The sequence below is a fragment of the Polyodon spathula genome, chromosome 19 (assembly GCF_017654505.1).
Source record: "Polyodon spathula isolate WHYD16114869_AA chromosome 19, ASM1765450v1, whole genome shotgun sequence".
In the NCBI taxonomy this organism is placed as follows: Eukaryota; Metazoa; Chordata; class Actinopteri; order Acipenseriformes; family Polyodontidae; genus Polyodon; species Polyodon spathula.
Genome location: NC_054552.1, coordinates 31,795,057 through 31,818,754, shown reverse-complemented (window position 1 = coordinate 31,818,754; position 23,698 = coordinate 31,795,057). Strand labels below are relative to the sequence as shown.

The window sequence follows — 23,698 nt, the reverse complement described above, 5'->3', positions numbered from 1 at the left end:
CCTACAGGAAATTAATAAAAGTAGTTTTTATCATCGTTATGATTCATTCACAAAAAAAACCAAACAAAAAAAAAACAATATGCCTTTTCTTGTGACACTAGGGGGCAGTATGTCACAGTGTTAAAGTCATTGATATAAACCGCTGTGGGGGGAAATTGTATGTGGTATCAAATATGTGTTTATGTTGTAAAAATAGCTAGATTCAGAAACAAAGAAACATTGAACAGAAATGTGGTAACACAGCTTAAAAACCTTTTAGAATTTTAAACTTAATAATAATAATAATAATAATAATAATAATAATAATAATAATAATAATAATAATAAATAAATGAAATCTCCAACTAACCCATTAAACTGGATTGCAGAACTACACAGTGAACACATGTGTTTATGTTTATCAACTGTACTGCATCTATTTTATTTTCAGATTTTAGCAACCTATGCACAAATTATTTCAACTTTGACATTTAATAACAATTTAGCATCTCAAAATAAATCCATCTCAAAGCATGCTAGCTAGTAGCAGCAATATTATCATGTTCTCAAAGAGCAAAGCATTTCTTTAAATGGGTCCTTTTTAAATAAACAGCTCCCGGGAAGAAGCAGAAAAAAACATTTAAACCATTTACGTTTTTTGAAGGTCACTTTCCAATGAACGTTTTATACAAGTGCCCTTCTCTTAAAGAGCTCACTGGATACAGGTATAAAAATCTTTCAGGTAAAACTTTGTCATGTAAGGCTACTTTTTATAAGGAGCTGCTTTTTTGTTTTCTTCTAAGTCTTTTCTACATGCTAGGTGTGTGTGTGTGTGTGCGTGTGCGTGTGTGTGTGTGTGTGTGTGTGTGTGTGTGCGCGTGCCTGTGTGCATGTGTGTACTTTTGTAATCGCTAAAGCTAAAACCAGCTAAAAATAACAGTTTACGATTGATATTACACATAGATAAAAGATGAGGTTTCGTTGCTCCTGCATTACAGTGAAGGGGTTTGTCAGCTGTTTGGGTACACAATTTAAGAGCATTTATCTTTATTACACACACCACATGCCAGAGAGGAACATACTGTATATCAAATGTATATTAATGATCTGATCACATGGAGGGCCTGCAGGCATGCACGTCTACAGCTACATGCTTCATAGTAGAAGCTGTGTGCTGGCTGGACAGAAAATTAGAAATTCATGCGCTATTACCATCATTAGGTTGCAGCTATTCCTGGGTGGCAGGACCATTCCTTAGTGCTAATGGCATCTACAGCTAGGGGGTGTAAAAAAAATATCTGCAGAAAAGTCTCCAAAATTGGCTCACTTTTGAGATTGCTAGGTTGTTAAACACGTATGCGCTGCTATACATCTGTGTAGTCTGTAAGACCTGCTGTCTTGCCCGTTGTAACTGAAACTGACTTCATCAATGAGGAGTAGCTTTGAATATATGTGCCAGGGATACAGATTGCATAACAAATGATATCGGTTGTGTTGTAGGCATCCCATAAACGCAATAGCGTGTGCTACATTGCGCAGTTATTTCCAATGCTTTGTTCCTGAACCTACTAATATAAGGGCTTAGGAACATGTGGAGTGTTAAATTGCTCTGCATGCTGTTTTCCATTGCCATCATTCATATGCACATGCTGCCTGTGTCAATGCTGATGCAGCAATGATTTCTTGTGCATTTTAGGTCCTCAGTTTACAAGTCCAGGACAGGCCCTACTCCTACCCCAGGATTAATTTACAAAGCAACTTGCTCGACATGATTCTGACACAGACTCAGCCCTGGGTCAAATTACATCTAAAGCTTACCAATTTGTGTTCAGATCCATTTAAATGCAGATTCTGAGTTATGATTAACCAGCATTCTTAACATATTTCTAGGGGAACGAGGAGAGCCTGAAATCTAATTTACATGACAAAAAAATAATAATGATAATTGGAATGAAATTTCCATTTTGTTGTAAAGTCCCACAGTTCATTACCCTGAATAGAATTCTTTCAGGACATATTCCGCGTCTTTGATTACAGTGATATTGAAAGGATGGATGTATTTGCCCTTAGAGCTCCGCTGTATCTAAAGAGGAATCAATAGAAAACCCCTGACTGCAGTCTCCAGCACTAACAAATCAGGGCTTGTTTCTGTTCTCCATATTGATATTGGAGAAAGTGCATGCAATGAAGAATATTGGCTTGCTAGGAATTTCTTTGGAGACTTTTTCAACCAAGGTTGACATTGAAAGTTCACGAGTCTGTTTAATTCATCTAAACATTGCTAGACAACCTTGGTGCTTCAATCCCAGGCCTTTGTTCCAGCTGTGTCCTAATTAATGAAATTGAGCCAATTAAACCTGCAACAGGTCCTAAATTATTTAATCATTGAATTACGGTGATCAGACCTGCGATGGAATAGCACCCAGGACTGGAGCTGCCTCCCGAGGGTGTAAACAGTGGTTCTTTATTGACTTGCTTTTCAGCGAGATGCAATTTAAAAAAAAAAAAAAAAAAAAAAAAAAAACTTGAACGAGATCTGCAATGGACAAGGTCTACGATTCTTGATAAAATGGATGTTGCAAAAACAAAATTAAATGAAATCCTCAGTGCTAAATGCCTGCTAGACTTCAAACTGTAATTACAGCTGTGTTCCAGGATGTTAGGCAGCTGAAACACATCTTTGTTTTTATTTTATTTGTTTATTTTTAGTTTGTTTTACAAAGCTATGGGGATTTCTTCAGGTAATAATAATAACAAAAGTGATCCAGCAGATATTTGTAATGTAATGTGAAAAATGAAACAATGAGTTTCTCATTGAATGCAAAGGTTAGTGTTCTCTTGTCGTCTTTGTGTCAAGTTTGATTTATGGATTTTTGTAATAAAAATAGCCCCATCCTGTCATCCATCTCTCTTTACATTCCTCCCTCCACAGGAGGTTCATTCTGTTAAATTAACATTGGTAACAATATTACTGTTTCCTTGGCTTTTCCGATGCGTTTACTCATGCCTTTGATCTGCCATGCTTTTGCTAGGCTTTTACCACAGTTTCCCACTTTCAATGTTACAGCTGAAAAATAACCTTTTGTATCTGCTAAAAATTCAAAGGTTATGGGCAGGTGAAAGTTACTAAGTCATATGCCTGACTGGACACAAATAGAACAAAAGAAGCAACAGAACATTCTAACAGTTCCTTTTTTGATCTCCTGCCTTGTGTATGGCATGGAAAACAATAATACATATTTCAAACCCCCAGTGAAAATCAACCTAGTGGGTCTGTGTGTGTGTATATGTAAGCGCCCCAGTAGCGAGTCAGTCAGGTTTACAAACAAACCGTCAAACACTAGGGCCCGGATTACTGGGAATAGCAACTCCTTCAGGCTTAAGAACATATTTGTGTGTTCTTTTCCCGTCTTAGGGCTGTGCTGCTTGTCAACGATAATGGAATTATAATGACTTGTGGAGATGGAAGCTAAGGCTGCGTGATCCGGCGAGACTTAATCAGCACCTCAGGGCCACAATTGATTGAAGCCCATACTCAGCAGGTCTGTCCGAGCCATTGCCTGTGGCCCAAATCACATTGTCTGCATCGCCAGCGATGGGGAGGTCAGTAACTGTTTTGCTGGAGAGGTACTTTATATAGCTTATATATATATATATATATATATATATATATATATATATATATATATATATATATATATATATATATATATATATAAACACAGCCATGGCTAGAGGGGTTTATTAAAAACAAAAAAAGAAAACAAAATGTGTATTGCCCTATCCCCGCAGAGATTTGTTTATTTACACAGTTGGTCAACTCTTTCATCTCTTTAAATATTCAGGTTTTTTTATTTTTTTCTGTTTGATTTTCCGGCAGGCATTGACCATTTCAAACATACTTTCACGTGTGATCATATCTGTAAAGATGATGATAATAAGAAATAATTGGGGGCTATGCCTCTTTAAAAGGGCATTTAAAATTCCATGTGTGGGGAGAAGGGGGGGTGGTATTTTAATGATCTACACAGCAGTGACTCTGTAAATGTTATAAAGCAACATAGAAGGCCCTATGATTAAAACTGGTCAGCGCTCATACAATATTGTATTGTGAAGGCTGTCCTTCAAATGTAATTCTACATGCATAACTATAATGCCTCCATACCTTACAATCCATGAAAAATTATAAAGAAAATTAATTTAATAACACTGAAGTAAGTCTTTTTCAGTGTCCTAGGGAGCAGATCCTTATTGTGAGAGGCTGGCAGAGAATGGGAATAAAGGTAGTCTTTATACTGGATGCAGCTCATCAGGTATTTCTGAATTGAAATGTGTGTTTTCGCACAACACCGGGGTCATAGCTATTCTTTTAATATTGCATAGCACTGTCGGGAATCGTAAATCTTCAGAAAACACTGATTTGGCTTCAAGAAGTCTCTTTGCATGTATCATAATACGTTGCAGCATCAGTGACACGTTCTGCCTCTGGAGGTCATGTTGGCTGCTTGCCGTCTCCCATCGCAGCACAGCTCCGCCCTGAGACACAAGCTGCTCTCATGCGCTGAACACTCTATCATTTGCATTTGATTGGGCTCTTTCTGGACTCTTTAGTTCTTCTGTTAGCTGGAGTGCACGCTGCTCACACTGCGAGGCGTCTCCATCAGATTGGAGTAGTGTACTCAAATGTGGAGGCTACCTGTAACTTTAAACACTCAACCATAAGATCTGCAGGGGTTGCATTGGAAACTGGAGGTTAAGGGTCAGGTACCCTTAGCTGCACTCCAGCTGCCCTCTTAAGGGGACTCCTGGGCTGTCCATCAAGCCTAGTCCATGTGACAGAAAGAGATGAGAAAAACGGGTATTGTTATCTGGGTCTCGTAGCTGAAATGTTTTATTAAAAAAAAAACTGCTACCCAATGAGGGAAGTTCTCGAGTGCTTCCATTGGTTGACAGCGTCTGGATTTAGTAACAGAGGCTTTGGACAATGAGGGTCTGTGTCTGCACAAGAGGAGCAGAACTGGCTGACGCTTGGAAGTGGTTGTTTAAATCTTATATAGATGGTGCTTGCCATCTGATAACAGGACAGTCTATTAAATGATGGACACCCCTCCAATGAGCAGCCCTTCTATGGAGTGTCAGTGATTGTTAATTTCTCTGTGGTCAGTTCATTTAGGTTTCACAGGTAACAAGTAATAAGTAGTGCATGTTCCTTTTGCCAAGAGAACTCAATGAACTCAATAAATAAAAAGATTTATAGCATGAACACAAGCTTCTGGCAGAATTCTGTTTTTTTTTTTTTTTTTTTTTAATAATAATTTTTAGGTCAGTTGTGGGCCATGTGACATTGACCACAGATTGGAGCTTTATAGTTAGCGTCACAGCCCAGCGGTGTGAATAATACATATAAACCACGCAATGTGTTTTTTTGTTTGATTGTTTTTTATGACCTTAAGGCAGCATATTTGTATGTTTGGTCCCCTATTCCCCTCTACTTGATACATAATGAATAATCCCATCTGCTTTTTTACAGCTAACATATTATGCTTAATGAAGGTATAGGGTGTGTCGCTGGTAATAAACTTTCATTATTGTCTACATATTAACTACTTCTAGTTAATTCTATTGAAGCCTAAAAAGAAAACAGCAGTGAATGGTCCATGGCTTTTAGGTGTGTGTAATGTGTTACTCAGGACTGTCAGAAAGCCAACTGTGCTCCTCTTTCTGTTTTATTTTCTCCCGTGTCCCGCTTGCTTGCAGCTTTATTAGTTTCCTTTCAGCGCAAACACTTTATTTTTCATTAGCTCCATCAGCTGAATCTTGATATAATTAAAATTGAAATCCATATGCCGTGGCTGAAGAAGCTTATTTAATTGAATGCTGTAAAAGAAATGACACAAGTAATATTGGAATATTGAATCTACACGAATGCTGCTGCGTTTTTATATCTCCGGGGAGCACGGCGACACTACTTGTGCTTTGTCAAATATCGTGAACTGTTTTCCCTTTCCCCTGTTTGATGCTCTTCATCCTCCCTTTTTTCAATATATGAGTATTTATTTTTTAAACTCTTTTTCTGTCTGTCACAAATCTATGTAAACCTGGTTTACAGTCTGCAGTTGAAAAAATGTATACACATCCCACAGTAACAAACGTCAGGTGAGTGAGAATGTTAATTAACAATTCTGCAACACACCACACTCCTACAAGTACTGGGACAGATGAAGACATGCAGAATAACTGGGAGTGTATCACTTATTGCACATAATACCCATTTTAAACCCATGCGGTAAATGTCTTTGAGTCCCTGAATAGATTAGCATCTCAAAGATATGCAAAATGCAGTGATTTATAAAGAAAGCTGTCTCACAAGTGCTGTGCTGCTCGAAAAATCACATCCCAATTTTGAAGGAATAAAGAACGACGTGGGGTAAGGAAACTGGCTTAATTAATCTCCACTCACACCCCTTGCTTGCTTCATTAAATAACCCATCCTGAATAGCCACACATGCTATCTATTCATTTGAAATGGATGGATACATTTTCTGTCATATAAATGTTATTGTCCAGTATCTATTTTTAATGAAAAAATATTTTCAACTAAAAAATAAAGAATGTTAAAGTCAGTACCGGAGGGGCATTTTAAGCCAGAGCACCCTTGCATATTATTTAATCGATTTCAAAAAGAGCAGGTGTCTGCTGAAGCCTCCCTTGCCTCTCAGAGCCTGTTTGTGTTGGGATGTTTATTGTTTTTTTAGATCAGAGTGATAAGAATCTGTTTTTTATTATTATTATTATTCACTGTCAGGCACATATTGATCTCTCCCCTTGATTATAACATTGAAGGCTCAGCAGGGTATTATCATAAGTATTTTCTCAAGCCTTTTTCATCTGTTCTTGCTGTTTTTTTATTTTAATTTTTTTTTTTTTTTTTTGTTTTACAATGTATCAAAGTTGTGTACGATTCCTCTTAAACTGAAGATGTCAATTTGCATTTAGCAGTAGGGAGTGCTGTTTTAAAAGTGTTTTGTTTGTTTCTCTCAGATCTGCTCCCCTCTGTATTGCTGCAGGTAAAGCAGAGACGGGAGACAGGCATGCACAGAGAGAGTTCTCTTGTTTTCCCTCAATATCCTTCCTGAATGCAGTGTGCCCAGGAGGGATCTTGTTTCCCTTCAATATCCCTCCTGAATGCAGCATGCCCAGGAGAGAAGCTGTGGTTCAAAGGGCCAAAGATGAGGCGTATTTTATTGTTTAAGTATAACATATATTGTGTTGGTTGTCACCTGCCACATCGCATTAAATGACCTGGTTTTGGGTAACGGTTCAAGGGCAAGTCAAGTAGGAGTGATAATAAACTGTAAGCTCCTAAAGAAATCCTCTGAGGGCTGTCGATCTCAAAGGGGCCCGTTACACTGGACTATACCTCCCTGGTAATAATAAAAAAAAAACAACTTTTACCTCAGCAAAGTTCGGCCTCTTTGCACAGCCCAGATGCGAACTGGCGAGCATTCCTACATTTTAAAGGTATAGCAGACTCTGCATGTCGCTATTCAAAGCATATGAAATTGGTTGCTGGTACTTAACTATCAGTTGTGTAAACCCCTCGCAAAGCTGAAATATAACTGACCATTTTGTCCTGCTGATAACCAAAATGGTCACCAAATACTTTTTTTCTTTAAAAAGACAAAATTATAAAATATGTGTCTCTGCTGATTTCGTGCATATTTTTCGGAACGTTTCCCAGGCTAAAGTCAGAGTCTCACACAACAAATAGCCTTGTTGCATTACTGCACTTTTAGATCTTTCTGAAGCAAGGCTATTCCCCTGCCACTTTTGGATTGGTAAATAATCCATTAATCGCATTGCTTTTGCAATTACAGCTGGCCTCCATCCCCTGTTAATTTCAAGAGAAGTATTTTGCTGAGTGCTTTGATTAGCTCTATGATATATATGCTTAACTGGTTAACTCATGTCCAAATGATTACAGCGGCAGAGAACAAAAATAAATGTATCTGTCGTATTGGCTAGCTTTAAAATCCACTTGGATAATCTCTCATAGGTGTATGTTAGTGGTTGAGGATTTTTTTAAAATGCGTGTTAGTGCGAGAATGTGTTCATTGGAAAAAGCTTCATAAGATTATTGGTGCTGGTTGAAAAGGGTGAATGGGTTTTAATCTTGTTTCCTATACTGTCAGTGTGTGTACACATAGGCAGGATGCATGAGGCAGCAGTGGTTAGATGGGGAACAGAAGGGTTTTTAGTGTGGGGTCTCACAGTGGAATTTAGAGACACAGTTTTTATAAGAGTGAAATAGACTAGAGGCTTGTGATAAGGGTGTCACAATACATATACTACAGGAGATACAACACTATAGCTGTTGGAGTGAATCTGCAGAATTAGATTGTTTGAAAAAAAAACGAGCTACTGTTTTTAACTTGGGTTATTGTGAGAAAATGAATTCTGTTTCTGCTAAATTAAATCAAACAGATCAAAAGGGAAGAATCTTCATCGAGTGCTTTTTGTCTTTCATTCATTACAAAAGGATTTAGGTGCCCAGCAATGAGATGGGATTGTTTTACCATAGCGTCTGAGGTTCAGGTGGCACCATATATGAAAGACATGCTCCTATCGATAAGACCTGCTCAGAGACCCTGATTTATTCCTTCACTTTGGTCAAGAGTAGACAGAACGTTTTTCTCATGTCCACTTTAAAATTTATGAGAAGTGCTGAATTATTTACAGCTCAGGGTTGAACCTGTCCAAGGCTTTAGATTTTTAATGCCGAGCCTTCATATTTAATGACTCCCAGACAAGAAGTCCAGCTGACCCTTATCCTCCAGTTTGCTAGCTTTTTGTCTTCCCCTCCATCATCCTTCATTTAATAGCTGCTTGGCAGTGGTGTGATCGAGCCGGAACTTGCAAGATACTAGGCAAGCGAAGTCACATGACTCACAGCTGTCTGATTCAGTCAGCAGTCCTCTTGAGGCAATGTAAACAGGAACTTCTATTATGAATGTCTTCTTTAACTTAAGAAAGCTAAAAATGCTGATGAAGACGACAGCAACAAAGCATCGACTAAAACTGTGGTCACAAACAAAGCCACCCACACACACACACAGACATGTAAAATACAGCCTTCTGACAAGATGGAGAAAGACACTTTGTGGAAATACTTGTCGAAATTGAATAAATCCATTACCTATTATATATGTTACTAGAAGTTCAATACACAAATAAAACGTGAATTTGTATAATAATTCTTGTTTAAGAAAGTCTGTATTTTCATGGCGTTCTGGTACCTTCAGATTTAGCTCTACATCACTGCTGTTTGCATGATGAGGGTCAGTCCATGTTCTGGATACTGTTCTGGTTCATGTTTTCCTTCTCCCCTCTGCAGTCTGGTCTAGTGAAGCATTCTCAGGGCAGGTAGAGTGAGCACACAGGGCTCTGAACAGGAAAAGACATCATAGGTGATGAGGATCAAACACATTCTTTATACATATGTTTTGTAGATGGAGCCTGATATTTGGTTAAGATTCTGTACAGTTTGTAAAAACCCTGTGCTTAACCTATCAATGACATTGAGATGCTTTATGAGATGGTGTGCTCCAGACCACCTGTTCAGCTCGGCTGCAAATCTCTTCATCTCTCTTCTTTCTGAACCCTGAATATGAGCTCTGTAGTAGATTGTATTAAAGAAGAGCTGAATGCGCTGTTTCTTGACAATAACACTTTGAAAAAGATAAAAAGGTTCATCCTTCACTTGCGTGGCCATATGCAGCTCAGAGAATAGCTGTCTACTGGATTCAAGACAATCATTGACAGAGTACGGGTTTCACTCCGAGCCTTTGCAAAGCTCAGCTAATTTCACTGAGCTTAGAATCTTTTACTCACATTAAATCCTCAAACTCACAGTGCCGCTGGAGCAATACGTGAGCCTGCAATAATTAAATGAGATATTCAAGTTTTCATTACTCGTTTTTCAATAGTGAGAAATTGCTTTTCTTTGCGGCTTTAATTGCAGGTATACAACATTGCTTTTCTTTCTTTTCAGATAATAATCTTTCAAACATGTATCAAAGTCTTCTGTTTTGCCACTTTTGTCTGAAGATGAAGATGCAGCTTTCATAAATTCTGAAATACACGGAAGGGATGCCATTTCCACATCGGAACTGTCAAGTAGGCGATTTTGTGCTTTACACCTCAAGTATATTTACATTAATATTATGAAAACCTTTCCATTTATTCTAATCTTAATCCCTCCCCCCCCCGTTTCTGAGCCTTGATTACAATGTTAGAGTTCATTGTGATCATGGCTTAGAAGTCTGCCATGTGGCTTCTTGGGCATCATCGGGTAAAGCCTTGAAGTACAGGTGTGCCCTCTTTGATTGACATATTTTTTAGACAGGCTGTAAGGGTTAAGGCTTTACACTGCGGTAGCTTACAATGCTTTTGCCATTCGGATTCTAAATGTAGCATGGATAGCATTATGGTTGATATTTGAATATATGTATACACTATAAAGCCATTTACAGAGGGTCTGGGAGTTGAGTACTCTTTTGGAAACGGTACAGCCAGCCCTGGCATCATGGTCTGCAATGGTCGAGTGGAACAGAATTCATCTTCCTTATATAGGAAGTAGTTACAGAACTAGCACTCATTTTTAGTCATATTTCACTCCTGTATTGGTCAGCTCTTTGGCACAGGTTATAAATGTGGCCATACGCCCTCTTTTATGAACACCAAATAAATAAAGGAATCTCTCCTGCTGTGTTGCCCATAGTAGGAAACAAAGTAGATTCTCAGACTAATACTGCAGTTTATGCTTTTGTAGGCATGAAATAAAACCCTGTACTGATGGAGTTTAGTAATAAATGTTAATGAAGGTAATCTGCATATTTTATCAGTCTGGTCTCAGATCTTCACTTAATTTTAAAGGCTACAAAATTGTCGGTGTTTTACAAAGGCATCGCATACTGTAATTAGCAGCTTTCAGCTTTAAATGCTGTGCTGTCATAAAATTGTAGCCCGTGCATCTATTTTTTTTTTTTCTGTGACTTCAGCAGCATGTCGATATTATCAGAGTGCTTTCATGACAGCAGTAGATTGAATCCCTCGGGGAGGTTATTCTGCTCCCCCCATCCCTGGGTCCTGGGTTTTAATCCCATTGCAGAGGGTGGAGTGGAGTTGTGTTAGTGGACAACAAAGGAGAAATCGTTGTAATATCTGATCTTCGGCGCTGTAGATTGATAGCAGGTTGGAGAATACAAGCTCTTCTGCTATGCATTGTCTGTTTTTTTTATAAACTCACTTTTATTGTGAATTGTAAGGTTGGACGCTATCAAATTCATTTCTAAAAAAAAAAAAAAAAAAAAATTAAAAAGCCTCCTGGTTGTCTGAATAGTATATAAGTCAAGAATTGCATATCCCCTAAGATGTCAATCTGTGAATGTGGTGAATTTTAACCCACATTTAATTCAACGACCATAAATATCCTACAGTTTAAAAAGGCTTGGTCTGTGAATACTGTGGTTTTATATATATGGGCACAGGTAACTCATAATCCTCATTTACAGGTTGGTAAATTTGACTGTGTTTTTCTTTTACTGAAAAAACAATTAGAATTAAATTGCCTTTTTTAACACCACGATATAGCCTATATTCCATACACGGTAAAATAATAATATCAAAAGCCAAACCCAAGAAGCGTGTTTAATTCTTACTCTGCAGTGAAACTGTATGCATTTCCAGTTCATTGTTGTATACTGGGTTGGGGAATGAGTTGTCTCACAGTGCCTGGTGTGAGTCTGAAACGGTGGAAGAGAGCGAAAGGTGAATTGACTTCAGGTAGTCTTATTCCCTGTCTGAGTGTTCTGGAATGCTTATTACATCACCAGACTGCCCTGAAGTCACGTCGGTGGCAGGATTGGGGATTAGCAGCGTGACCAATGAAATTTCACCGTGCTGATTGAGGAGTGTGAGGTTCGGGGGCATATTGGTAAAACCGGTCTTGGGGGAGCCACACTGCTCTTGACCTTGAGCGTTTGGAAGAAAAAGCAATTACATTTTTTCCGCTTTCCAGAGCTGTTGTCCTTTACATTGTGCTTGCAATTTGCACATTTATAAATAAAAATTATTTGAAATTAGTGTGTTTGAGCAATCAGGAATTGCGAGCGGATTCAAGGGCAGCTCTGAAGAAAGTTCAGCCAGTGAACAACCAATTAAATTGAACGGAGTGTATGAACTCCCTGGAGTTAACCCTTAGTTTCAACCCGACACTCCCTGGGTCGTCTCTAACACTGCGATTCAGAGTCAAATCCTCAACTGTTTAGCCCCGGAGCATGCAAAATACTTTCTCTACTTGGCTGAACTGATTTCTTAAAGGGATATTTTACATTGTGCATGTTCATTTTATTACATGGTTTACCCATGCCTCTTCTCGGTAGTCAGGAGCCGACATGACTGCTTGTTTTTAATAAGCCCTTTCCTGGCTGGACTAGAGGAATAGAAACTTTCAGTGACCAATACAAAGTACATCAGGCAAGACATGGCACATATTTTTTTTTTACATTACACCGCTCGTTGTGTAGCTGAGCTCACATTTCTTACCTCTCCTCTATTATTGAAATAAAGCTGATTTGCCTAGCAGTTTTGTAGGTCATTCCTTTCAACTTACCCCTGTGTTTCAGCACAAAAGAAGAGTGTTTATGAGCTTAATTATGAGAAAAAAGGTACATTTGAAAAGTATTTAAAGGTTATTAGACTGTATAGCAGCCTTCATAATACATTAGATGTATTCTGAGATGATTTGCCACAGATGTAGAAAGACTTGAGGCAATAACAAAAGAATATACATTTTCTTGTTTAATTATTAAGAGAATGGCAGTGTTACAGTAATATTAAATGGCTGGTTGATTTACCAGCGTGCCACAAGAGTGACTGGCATTTATGTGCAGTAGGTGACGGCCTTATCTCCCTTTGTCAAGATCTGGTTTCTTTGTTTATCGTGTCTGTGTGTTCAATCTAGCTGATGTGACCTTGTCAGCACCATGTGTAACCTTTATATCGCATTGCTTAATAGAATTGATCCCATATGGATTCAAATTGCATTTGAGAAGTTCGGTTTTAGTGTACCAGAACGACAGTAAAAGGATCCGCTGTAGTTTTAAGATCCTCAACATAGAGTCCCGTGTCTTTGCAGGTCATCATGGGATGCGTTGACAAATCAGGACCCTAAACACTGTTTGCACAGCTAAAGTATAGAATTATTTTGTGCTGTAGGTGAACTTTTGTTCCTACATATTATTATTATTATTATTATTATTATTATTATTATTATTATTATTATTATTATTCATGCACCTGTATGTTTTTTCTTTTTTTATGCAGGCTAATAATGATATTCAGTCTGTTTTCCATTTGTTATGTTTTTAATTGATGAGATGACAAAAAATATGCAGAGTTAATGGTAATGAGCTGTAATGCGTAATTCCATTGTAAGGGCCCTAATTGCCTTGCATTGTAAGAACACCCTTGAACATATTAAAGATTCTCTTCCAGCACTGATCCCCATGCATCAGGCATTCAGTTTCAGCAGCCTTAGAAAAGATAAAAGATCTTGCATTCATTTTTTTTCACCCCTAAGAGCTACAGTATATTTTAATATATGCAGAAATGAATAATTCACAAACACTGCTTAATCCAGCTGCAATCTATAGTAGATGATGGTGATTATAATTATGAAAATGTGCTTCAAGACTTTCACATATTCATCTTTTCATAACTTCAACAATCCCCAGTAAGGGGATAATGTTACAGGTGCATGTAAGCCTTTGCATTCCTGGTCCTTTTAGTTGTGTTTAAAGACAATGGACTGGAGTTAAGTCAGTCTTGTGTTGTTGAAATTGCAGCTGAAGTCTGCATTATTGCATCAGCATTAAACTATCACTATCCTTGTGTGTGACGGCTATTACCTCCTCTTGTATAATCGATGGCACAAGACCAGCACAAATAAGTTTTCTATTTTTTGGTGGCTGAGAAACAAGAAAAAGTAGAATACATGGTTTAACCCTGAGCCTGCCGGTGTGTCGACGAAGACCTGGAGAAACTGTCCTTCACTGTGTTGATTTCCTAATGTCTGGATGAGTTTGCAATGGAGCAATTGACCGCAGCTAAGCTTGGCATTCTGTTGAGAGTTTGAAAGAAAATGTGATTAATCAAGCTGACTCTTCATTCCAGCTTCATAGAAATGATTGGCAGCATCTCTGAATAACTGTAACAGCCCGTCAATACCTGCGAGGACAATTTTCAGTGATACGCTAACGAACCTGAATGTTACTGTATTGATGCATACAGTAATATATATATATATATATATATATATATATATATATATATATATATATATATACACACACACACACACACACACACACACACACACACACACACAGTGTGCAAATTTATTATATTGGTCATTTATTCGTTTATATACCTACCTGCTTGAAAACCTCAGGGTGTGAGAATTTCAATTTGTAGCCAGTAATCAGTGATATAGAAACAATAGGCACGTTGTGTGAAAATGTTAGACCAATTTGTGCTTTAATCAGGCATCTTAAACAAACTTCTAAAATGTCTCATACTTTTTTCCCCATTTGTGGCTGTGTGTTCCTTTTATCTTATTATTTTAAATGAATTGCATGTGTGGTCTATTAAAGTCATCAGTTAAATTAGACAATTGCTAATGTGCCTATTTTGACAATTTTCCATAATTTTCAGTTCTAGTGGTTTGATTTCCTATGCACAACCAATCAAAACTTCAAAAGCAATGGGGTGCTGTAATACATGTGCACACTGCTGGATGTGTGTGTGTGTAAACAATTCCAGCATGCGCATTGTCATCAGATCTACAGTACTGCATACCAATTACAAGCATCCTATTTAAATATTTAATTACACAATCTGATGTCACAAAGCTGGTTGTATAGTAATACCTTCCTATCAGTACACTATACAGTAGCTGTAAGTAAAGCCTCTTTTTTAAAAGCAGTTGATGAAATTGATTTAAGGGTATTATAAAGATATGATGGCCAGTAACAGCACTGGAGGTGCATGCACTGTAGAGCATGCAAGGGAGACATACAGAGTCTTATCACTACAATGCACAGGAGCCAAATCTGGAAGTAAAAAGGTGGCTTGCCAATACAAATTGGCTTACCAAAGTTGACAGTAATCCAGAGAGTTCTAAATAATGATATTTTCTCAAACATGCCCAAAAGGCTGAAGAGCAGAAAATTGTATCTAAGCCCTAGTGGTTCGGTAGGAGCTCCAGGGAGAAACAAGGCTCTAAAATATTCATGTGATTGCAGATTGACTGGTGGAAATGTGCTTTCCCAGCGGATGCATTTAGGAAATAATTAATTCAGTTACTGCACTCTTACATGTGTTGTTAAGAGAATGAAAACCCATTTCTGTATAGTGCACATGCTCATTTCATAGAAATATCATTTTGTCATGCTGTACTCTATATAGTCAGACCAGACAATGCCTGCTATCTTTAAATAGTTATACTGTATTATATGGTAATCTTTTTGGCAAAAAAAAAAAGAAAATGCTTATTTTTAACCTGGGCATTTCAAAAAAAGAAATAGGCAGACTATTTACTGTATGTGAGTAACGCGATGTGAAAAAATCATTGATCACACATCACATGAAATTCACAGCAGTGAACTAGGAGCCTTGCTTGTCTCATCAGTGAGATTTCTCATAACTAAAATCAGAGTGAAACAACGTTGTCTAAATACCGGGAATGTTTAAATATTAAAATATGACGAAGATCTTGCAGACGACTCTTAAGAGCCTGACACACACTGATGGGGTATTCGTGCATTGGGTTTTATACCATGGTCAACCCATCAGATTATGTTCCATAATATTCATGCACTGGATTTTATTCTGCACCAGGACAGTCCTATTGATTTAGGTGCAGAATTTGTCATGGCAATCCCATCAGATGTTAGTGATCATGATACCATGATGATAATACATCCGATGGTGCTGTCCAGTTTACCATAGGACAGAACCCCTGGATTTATATTTTTATGGTAATCCAATGGTAGTTTTTTGTAAGGGAGATCTTGGTTCTTACAAAGTCTACTGATTTAAATGAAAGTAATGTACAGGTCTGCCATTGTTTAGATCAATTGAATAGATCCCAGTGTCTGTTTTAATGTCTAATTAAGCACAGTACATTATGTCTCAAGTAAGATGTTTAATGCCTGTTGAAGTTTCATGTGTGAAAGTATCAGAGCCCTCAGAGTAGGCACCAGCGTATTACCCAGTCACAGAAGCCTCTTTGCACAAGGGTTAACATAATGTTAAACCACATTCTTCCTGTAGGATTTCACGCTATTCAGTTTCCCACATCTTTCACTTCAGCTTCTTGAAATGGGATCACAAGTATTGACAAGGTTCATATTTGGTCATAGTACAGCTGGTATGTTGCCAAACTCTTCAGCATGAGATAAAAGGAAGATAAGCCTTTGTTTATATGTAAGCTCAGGGAGGAAGGACTGCTGTGGTGGAAAACACCTGACTTCTGCTTGATTAACTAGAACCATGGTCAAAGCACACACAACCCTACAGTACTGTACATTCAAACTGGTTTAGATCGCATTGATGTACTTCCAGCTTTTGAGCAGCAGGTGGCACTGTTCCTCCCTGCGCTGATGAATGAAGTGACCTGTTGTTATTATCATCACCAGAATGGAGCTGAGAGTCAGGCCATGTTCACTCGTCCACTTTCTGGAAATCTACCTGACATGTTGTCTTTCTGTACAAGAATTCCACACCATATTGAAGTGGAAATTAATATTACTTGTAGTTTTTCTTTCAAAGAGGTGGATTTAAAAGAAAATGCAAAAATTTAAACTTCAATCTAGAATGTTTAATGCAATAGATAAATAAACCTTTGCCTTGCGTTCACAATCGAATTAGAATATGATATGGTCGTAAGCTACAATGAAATGTGTGCACATGGTATTAAAGAAGCAGTTTGTAGCAATCATTTCAAGCACTGAATCCCCATCACTTTGTGGCATGACTTACACTTCAAATCATTGAAAGCTTTCTTTACTGGCAGGCGCTACATCCAGGATACTTGCTCTAAATGGAAAGGTGGAAATACAGTAAAATGGGGAGGTCTGTTAATGCTTTTAATAATGTATTCAAAGCTGCAATATCATTTTTAGTAATATGTATTGCTACTGTGTTGTGCTTTTGTAATGTCAGGCATTTCCTGTATCCTGTATGTACACTATAATGATGTATACGTGTCAGGGTAACTATAGAAACCTGAGTCTCCGTCCCCCTTGCTGAAATCTGTGAAGGATCACGACCTGATATTCATTCATTATTTGTGAGGAAACCATTTACAAGTTCTGAGGAAATAACCGCATGTAATTATATTCTAACTCCAAGGAAATGAGTGTTGGCCCTTTTGTCACATTGCTTTATAATGTGTCAATTTAACCACAGATATATATATATATATATATATATATATATATATATATATATATATATATATATATATATATATATATATATATATATCTTGTACAGTAGTGTGCAAATGCATTAGAACACCCCACTGCTGCTTCTGTTGCTTTGATTCGTTATGCATATTACATTTAAATTAGTGATTGTCTAATTTAACTGATGACTTTAATAGGCTACACATGCAGTCCATTTAAAACAGTAAGATAAAAGGAACACAGAGCCACACATGGTAAAATGCATGAGACTTTTTAGAAGTTGTTTAAGATGCCTGATTAAAGCACAAAGTGGTCTAACATTTTCACACACGAGTGCCTGTTGTTTCAATATCACTGATTACTGAGTGCAGATTGAAATTCTCCTTTTAATAATACATTGTATTCCGGATACAAATAACCACACTTGGAAAGAGCGAGGTGGTGATGTAGAGCAGGCTTTTCTTTTAAGTTGTTTAGCTTATCATCAGCGATCGTTCAAAATAAAAATGGGTGCACATGCCATCTGTTTTTTGCATGCATTTCTATTTGCCTAACCCCTTTAAGTGAATTCCAGCTGTGTACTGTATTTATTAAGAGCATGCCTGAGCCTTTGCCTTGGGAATTATTGTTGTTGGATCACTGGGGGTGTCAACAAATATAGTACTGTTTAGATTTATGGCTTCTAGTAAAGGTCAAGTTATGTGTATGGCAGCTGCTCAGCTTCTCTGCTGTACTGTAGCAGGAATCGCGCATGAGTTTCTGAAGTCCTTTCCCTGCTTGTATCATGTCCCTCCTAAATAAGACCAGAGATATTAACATATTAACCTCACCTTAAAAGTTTTCTAGCTATATATTATCTGACCTCTCGACTGAGAATATGAAAAATTGATAGACAAAACCCCAGTGAACGTATTATGCAGGGTAGATCTGTTGGACAAGAGGATAGAGCTGTTGAAGCTAGTGGCAGCTGCAAGTAGAAAGCTACATGAATCGTTCAGACATCCGGGGTCATTTTGCTCCACAGCATTGAATGTTTTGAAGGAGCCGCCTTTTGTGGTTTAGACAGTTGTGACAAAGGGCCAGATTCTCAAAGCTGCTGACTCGAAATCATCATTTTTTTTCTGGGGAAAAACAAACAAACATCCTCTGCATTTCTAAGACGATTAATAAAACCATTTTAGATGAATTGCGAGCCCCTAAATGAAATGTCTGAGTTGTCTATTTGTGGTTTGGTACAGTAACTTTTTTAGTTTTTACTATCTGAATAAATCATGCTAATGACAGTTTAGAGTAAAAGGCTTTGAGAATCTAGCCCACAATATCTTTTTACATTAGCTTCGCTTTATTTGCTTTAAAACTATTTTCTGAAGACTTGGGGATAACTATTTCTAACACCTCTCTCTGTTTTCTTGTCGAATGCGATTGTCCTGTTTTGCCCTTTTCCTGAACCCCAGTGTGCTGGAAGAGTGGGGTCAAGTCTAATTTAGTGGTTCCTCTCCCGACCCTCTCTTAGAAACCTGTCTTTGTTTTTCAAACAGCATATGCTGCTGCTGCTCCTGCAACAGTTTGTGTAATGCTGCTATTTTAACTTGTGGCAGTACCATGCTACCGTAGCTCAGCTGAGCATGTGGTTTGGATGTGGAGGATTGTTCATGCTCCCAGTTTAATACGGAATGTTCTGAAGCAGACTCATGCTTTGTCTTATTTGCATTGCCATTCCCCACACCAGTGCCCTGTAACCTTTTCCAGCTGCTCTAATCTGATGAGAGAGAAAGGTTACGCGAGAAAGGGGCTGAGAGGTGTCAATCCCGGCCTTTCCTGCTATCCTAGATTGTGTGTAACCAGGACAATGGCATGAAATGGAGGCGCTTTCCGGAGGAAATTCCATGAGGCAATTTCATATTGCTATTAGGAAAATGCATTCAGGATGCTTAGATTGGTATGGTCTTGCCTAATGCTGAATGTTGAACGTGTGATATGTTTGTAAAATTCACAGTTGAGTCTGTTCAATAGAGTTGTCACTTTGGTTCCTCATGAAACATCTGAAATGTGGGCTATCTTGGGTACTGGAGCCCCTGTGCACCTGCTCTCAGCCCTCTTTTGTATGCCCTTGTGACTGAAACAGACATGCTTCAGGGAGGTGCAGCTTTATGCATCACACATGCCAGATAGCCAGTTTGCACTGCACATGAACCAGTTAAGTTCAGGACAGCCCTAGTAAAGTATCTTGTTCAATGTTTTCCTAGTAGCTAGTTTGTGTTGTGGAATCAATCCTACTCAGTTCAGCTGTAGGTTAAAATAAATCAATCTGTACATTTCAAATTCAGCCTGGCTCTGCAAAACAAATACACAGGCTGATTTCTGCTCTGTTGTTTTGAACGTGTTATCAGACTAATTTGCAATACATTTGCTGCCGTTTGTCCTCATTTAGCTTGAATTACAGTAGCGTACTGTAGCGATATCACTGGTTTCCATTTTGCATCTCTCTTATGAAGATTTCATTTGCTTTGTTATTTATTATGCAGAGCAGCAAATCTCAAAGCGAGACTGAAAGATAAGTTACCAGCAGTATAATGAGCAATGGAAGTGCCTGCATTTACCTTTGAATTCATTAGACATGCTTTGAATGACCAGGACTGAGCAGATAATCTGAGGTTAAAATATTCCTGTTAAACAATCATCAACTTTTCGAGTCTGTCACAAGGACATTTCCTTTTAATCGAAATGTCATTATTTATTTATTTATTTATTTATTTATTTACTTGTCTAAAATTCATTTGTGTTTTTTCCACAAACAGTGACAGATTCCCATTATATTTGATCACCTTTGCTATTTAGAATTCACAGAGGAATACTTCTGGGATACACTGACTCTTTTGAATTACCCTGGTGTTTGCCTGTACTGAACAGTATATGTGTGTGTATGTGATTCATATACACAGAATGGTAGGAAAGTCTCTTGACCAGTTCATAAATATGTCTGGTGGGGTGGATTAGAGTTTGTGTGTGACAGTGATGAACTGGAGAAGGTGGTTCACAGCTTGAGACATAGGGGGGCGCTATTTAGTCACATTGAGCACCATTAGGCATGCTATAGCAGCATCCCCTATAGTGCAAGGTGCCCACCATACTATACTGCTGTTGCTGTTTGCCAGGCTTTCTTTTTAGTTGTTTTGTTGAACGGTTGTATAAAGTGCATGCATGTCTACAGTACCTTGTCTTTGGTCCAGTCGAGGAGTGTTCTAGGAAGTGGTGGTTTGGAACACATTTCCAGGACACATTGAGCAGCACCGAGATGTAGCCAGCTGTGTTTACTGCTTTGCAGTTTGCCTGTTTGTGGCTGGATGTGTAATGGTGCGGGCGCAGCAGAAGCAGGAGGAGCAGAGTGAGCTCAGTGCAGCAGTCTTCAAACAGGCTATTAGCTCTGTCATTAGCTAATTGCAGCTCCATTCCCGTGTCCAGGGAAATGGCGCAATTCTGTGTGGAATGTTCTACCTCTGTGGATTTTCTCTTCTACCCAATGAGGTCCATCACAATCACGAGAGAGAGAGAGAGAGAGAGAGAGAGAGAGAGAGAGAGAGAGAGAGAGAGAGAGAGAGAGAGCTGAGGAAGCATTGTGTTGGTTTCTGACTGCGCTAACAGAAACCAGCTACACTCCTTTAGAAGGAAAATAACAGTAATTATTCAACTCGCATTGAACTCGTATGCAGTGTAGAATAATCTGTGATCCATCTGTATTTCTAATGTGCAGTTCTTTTGCAGCAATTAAACTGATTAATTGTAATACATTAGTTTTTGGTGTTAGCATAATTACCAGTGATATATGTGTGTGTGTGTGTGTGTGTATATATATTTTGTTTTTTTTTCAAGAAAGTTCATTTTCATTTCTGTGTAGTTTAGTCTGCCAGTGTAAAAAATAATCTCATTCAGGCCCTCTACTGTGATGCATGTCTTCAAAGAAGTATAATTTACATTCAGGGTTATGGGGTTCTTCGGGCTAAGGCTGATAAGCAGCAGGGTAAATTCATGTCCTAGATACCACTCTTCCCATCTACAGACCACACAAGACATCATGGACATCTTACTAACCTAGCAACAGGACTGGGGCCAGACAGCAATAATATTGGGCAGTGAATTTAATACCATCTTTGTTTTACACAGCAGGAATATTATGTATTCCTAGCTTACTTTGTCATTGGGTATTGCATGCTTTGAAACAATGGGATTAATGAATTTAGGAAGATAAATAATAATAATGCTTGTGTGTTCAGTAGTTCAGTAATTATTGTAGATATGTTGGTAGGAGGCCCTTCACTGAATGTAACACTGTCAATAAGTTCCATTCCTGCTTTCCTGTGGCTTTTCTCAACATATTGATTGTCCAGATATTATCAGTCAGATTGCTAATAGGCTTTTAGAAAGTGGACTGGAATGAACCAATTGTGTTACTAGGGGGGTCAAAAGTTTAAAAAGACATGAAAAAGAAGGACTTGTTCTGTTCTAGGTAACATAATCACATTAGGCTGCCCATGTCTGCAGAAGCCTTGGTTTATTCCCTCCCAGTTCTTTTCTTTGAAGCCCACAGATGATCTTCAATGTCAGTTTCAGTGGCACTGCAATGGCAGTGCAATGCTTTTGTACAAGGTGGAAAAGTAGTGCTGTATGATGGAAGGTACCAGTGTTTTGGAATAGCAGTGGCACTATGAATGGAGACGCTGGTTGTCCCTTGCAGTAACGTATAGGGTTCTAGTTATAATAATCATTCCAAATCGATTGGCTATACCAGCTGAAATAACTGAAGGTAAGCTGAGTGTTTTACTGACATGCAGTTGCTGAATCATACCAGTATTTGCATCGCTAATAATCCCCAAACACTTGCACATTCTTTTGGTAACGAGACCTGTAAAATATATTTAAAAAAAACAAAAAACTTGGGACAGATCTGACATTTATGATAGTGATAAGAAAGAATAGCTGTTCTTCTTTCACACGATCTGCTTTCATCTGCTGTATTATGGATCACCCCCTAGCAGTTGGCTGCAGGGGTGCTGGAAGCAAAATGGCATCAAGTTTTCTCCACTCAAAGCAGCACTTGGCATCTTGTCAGACGATGAGGGGGATTCAGTGTTCTCAAACACAGGATTGTCTGAATACTGTGTTACTAGCTGGCCGTTTTCTGAAGACTTGGGGATAACAAATTTTACCAAGAAGTCTTTTTTCAGAGAAGGCAGACTTGTCTTGGGGAACACAAGCAGACAGATGGATGGAGCAGAGAATCGTCATTCTGAATATGAACTGAATTATAAACAAAGCCATCATTTTGTGATATTATGGTGGTGTTTTATTTTTAGAAATAATGGTGCACATTTCTCAGTGAAGTAAAGTGTTTGATGAATGTGTTTATGTTTCAGTGCATTTAAAAGATACATTAGGAATTCAGTTTTGTGCTCCTGTAGGCACAAGTGATTTGTCTTCCCTTACCGTGAATGGCCAGGGTGTGCCATGCTGTTAGACTGGGGAGCTGATAACAGCCACCCGTGAAAACAATAACATCCCTCCCTCATTACATTTGAATTACAAATTCATCACAGAAAGTACAAGAGGATAAGTGCCTAGGTGAGTGTTGATTGGCAACCAAAATTAATGTGTCAGTATGTGGCATAAATATACAGTGATCGTCTCCATGACAACTAAGTCGCTGGGTAGTGAAGGCGCTCATTATTATACATTTTAGGGACCAAGTGTGCCTTGATATGCAAATTCTATACGCTCCTTTCCACCTGGAAGGGAGGTTAATGTTCTGCTGATTGCTGTTGATGTAATCTAACAGAATATCAAATTCAAAGGTTCGGAGTTCAAAAATGCCAGGGTTGCGAAGTAATTACCACCATGCTGATTTTATGAATTTTTTTTTTATTTTTTTTACCTTTACCATATTGCTGATTTTTGATATTTTCTTTTTCAGATTTGATTGACACTTACCCTATGTGAAGCCTGTCTTTCTGGCCACCACCCTGAACGTTTGTTTCCACTGCTCATTTGCTTCCTGGATTACAGGTAATTGGATAGATAGCACGCGTGTGAAAGAGAAAAGAAAACAGTCAAGAGCACAGCACTGTTTTGTTACTGTCGGTTTGAATATAGGCTTAATGTCTTTGCACATTAATCATTTGACAAAACAAGCTATT

General features: G+C 38.2%; 1 long non-coding RNA gene across 2 annotated transcripts in view; it reads left to right on the top strand.

The window, feature by feature from the left end:
• Positions 1–23,698, top strand: part of LOC121294335 — a 29,257-nt gene that overhangs the window by 2,608 nt on the left and 2,951 nt on the right. For both annotated transcript variants that reach the window (XR_005946767.1, XR_005946766.1), the window contains exons 2-3: positions 3,395–3,582; positions 23,476–23,567. This is a non-coding gene — a long non-coding RNA (uncharacterized LOC121294335). The remainder of the gene's footprint in view (positions 1–3,394; positions 3,583–23,475; positions 23,568–23,698) is intronic.